Genomic DNA, 3,489 nt, shown 5'->3' with positions numbered 1-3,489 from the left:
GAAGGGAGTTGGGGTAAATTGGAAGGGGAGGTGAATCATGAGAGACTATGGACTCTGAAAAACAATCTGAGGGGTTTGAAGTAGCGGGGGGTGGGAGGTTGGGGTGCCAGGTGGTGGGTATTATAGAGGGCATGGATTGCATGGAGCACTGGGTGTGGCAAAAAAATAATGAATATTGTTTTTCTGAAAATAAATAAATAAATTTAATTTAAAAAATAAATAAAATAAATAAACCTTTAAAAAAATAAAAAAAAATAAAGACATGGGGTATCAGAATGGATACGAAATCAAGGCCCATCTATATGTTGCCTACAGGAGACTAACAGCAGACCTAAAGATACCTGAAGTTTGAAAGAGAGGGGATGGAGAACCATCTGTCATGTTAATAGATGTCAAAGAAAGCCAGAGTAGCCATACTTATAACAAAAAAAATGAGATTGATAAATCAAAGACTAAAACAAGAGATGAAGAAGGGCACTATATCATAATGGAGTCTATCCATCAAGAAGATCTAATAATTATAAATATGCGCCCAACTTGGGAGCACCCAAATTGTATAAATAAATTAATAAGAAACTTAAAGAAACTCATTGATAATAATATAATAATAATAATAGGGGACTTTAACACCCTACCTACTGCAATAGAAAGATCATCTAAGCAGAAAAGCAAAAAGGAAACAGTGGCTTTGAATGACACATTGGACCAGATGGACTTAACAGGTATATTCAGAACATTTTATCCTAAAGCAGGAGATATGTTCTTTTTGAATGCACCTGGAACATTCTCTACAATAGGGTCACAAATCAGCCCTTAACAGGTACAAAAATATGGAGATCGTACGATGAATATTTTCTGACCACAACGCTATAAAACTTGAAGTCAAGCACAAGAAAAATATTGAAAATACCAGAAATAAATGGAGGTTAAAGAAAATCCTACTTAAGAATGAATGGGTTAACCAGAAAAATAAGGAAGAAATTTAAAAAATACATGGAAGAAAATGAAAATGAAAATAGGATAGTCCAGAACGTTTGGGATACATCAAAGGCAGTCCTACGAAGGAAGTATATAGTAATATAGGCCTACCTCCAAAAGCAAGGAAAGTCTCTAATATACAACCTAACTTTACAACTACAGGAGACAGAAAAAGAACAGCAAATGAAGCCTAAATCCAGCACAAGAAGGGATCTAATAAAGATTAGAGCAGAAATAAATTATATAGAAACAAATAAACAGAAAAGTAGAACAGATCAATGATACCAGGAGCTCGTTCCTTGGAAGAATTAATAAAATTTACAAACCAGTTAACAGACTTGTCAAGAAGAAAAGAGAAAGGACCCAAATAAACAAAATCACAAACAACACCACAGAAATACAAACAATAGGGAGTGCCTGGGTGACAAAGTTGGTTAAGTGTCTGCCTTCAGCTCAGGTCATGATCTTGGGGTCCTGGGATTGAGCCCTGCACTGGGCTTTCTGCTTGGTCAGGCATCTACTTCTTTCTCTCCCTTCACCTCTCTCCATGCTCATGCTCTCTCTCTTGCTTGCCCTCTCTCTTACTTGCTCTCTCTCTCTGAAATAAATAAAATAAAATCTTAAAAAAGATATACCATATGAAAATGTTATGAAAAATAATTTGTTCACAAATTGGACAATCTGGAAGAAATGAATAAATTCCTAAAAACATACAAACTACCAAAACTGAAACAGAAAGAAATAGAAAACCTGAAGAGACCCATAACCACCAAGGAAATTGAAGCAGTAATCAAAAATCTCCCAACAAAGAAAAGTTCAGGTCCATATAGCTTCTCAGGGGAATTCTACCAGACATTTAAAGAAAAGTTAATACCTAACCTTCTCAAATTGTTCTAAAAAATAGAAATGGAAAGAAAACTTCCATTCTACAAGGCCTTCTATTCTATGAAGGCTTCATTCTATGAGACCAATTATTTTGACTTTAAAACCAGACAAAGACCACAATAAAAAGTAGAATTATAGGCTAATATCCCTGATGAACATGAATGTAAAACTTCTCAACAAGATACTAGCAAAGTGAATCCAACAGTACATTAAAAGAATTAGTCACCACGATCAAGTGGGATTTATTCCTGGGCTGTTGGGGTGTGTCAATATCTACAAATCAATGTGACACACCACATTAATGACAGGATAAGAATCATATGATATTCTCAACAGATGCAAGAAAAGCATTTGACAAAGAAGCATCTTTTCTTAATAAAAACCTTAAGTAGCATAGGGATAGAAGGAATATACCTCAATATCATAAAGGGCATATATGAAAGACCCACAGCAAATACCATCCTCAATGGGGAAAAACTGAGAGTTTTTCAGTAAAATGACAGGGATTTCCACTCTCACCACTATTATTTCACATAGTGCTGGATGTCCTAGCCTCAGCAATCACACAACAAAAAGAAATAAAAGGCATCCAAATTAGCAAAGGAGAAGCCTAACTTTGGTCTTCCCAGAAGACATGATCCTCTATGTAGAAAACCTGAAAGTCTACCAAATAATTGCCAGCACTAATACATGAATTCAGTAAAGTTGCAGGATACAAATTCAATGTACAGAAAGTTCTTGCATTTCTACACACCAATAATGAAGCAGCAGTAAGAGAAATCAAGGAATCAGTCCCATTTGCAATTGCACCAAAAACCATAAGATACCTAGAAATAAACCTAACCAAAGAGGTAGAAGATCTGTATGCTGAAATATATAGAACACTTGTGAAAGAAATTGAAGAGGACACAAAGAAATGGAAAAACATCCCATGCTTATGGGTTAGAACAAACATTGCTCAAATGTCTATACTACCCAAAGCAATCTACACATTTAATGCAATCCCTATCACCAGCATTTTTCAAGAGCTAGAACAAACAATCCTAAAATCTGTATGGAACCACAAAAGATCCTGAATAGCCAAAGCAATCCTGAAAAATAAAAGTAAAGCTGGAGGCATCAGAATTCTGGACTTCAAGCTAAATTACAAACTATAGCCATTGAGATAGTATGGGCCTGGCACTAAAACAGACACAGAGATCAATGGAACAGAATAGAAAGACCCATAACTATATGGTCAACTAACCTTGGACAAAACAGAAGAGAATATCAATGGGAAAAAGTCTCTTTAACAAATAATGTTTGGAAAACTGGAGAACAACATGCAAAAGAATGAAACTGGACCACTTTCTTACACTGTACACAAAAATAAATTCAAAATGAATTAAAGACCTAAATGTGAGACAGGAAACTATTAAAATCCTAGAGAAGAACACAGGCAGCAACTTCTTTGACCTCAGCCATAGCAACTTCTCACTAGACACGTGTCTAGAGGCAAGGGAAACAAAAGAAAAAATGAGACAAAAAGCTTCTGCACAGCAAAGAAAACAATCAACAAAATTAAAAGGCAACGTACAGAATGGGAGAAGATATTTGCAAATAACATATCTGATAAAATGTTAGTAT

This window comes from Mustela nigripes, chromosome X (genome assembly GCF_022355385.1).
Source record: "Mustela nigripes isolate SB6536 chromosome X, MUSNIG.SB6536, whole genome shotgun sequence".
NCBI lineage: Eukaryota > Metazoa > Chordata > Mammalia > Carnivora > Mustelidae > Mustela > Mustela nigripes.
This window is presented reverse-complemented; position numbering follows the sequence as displayed.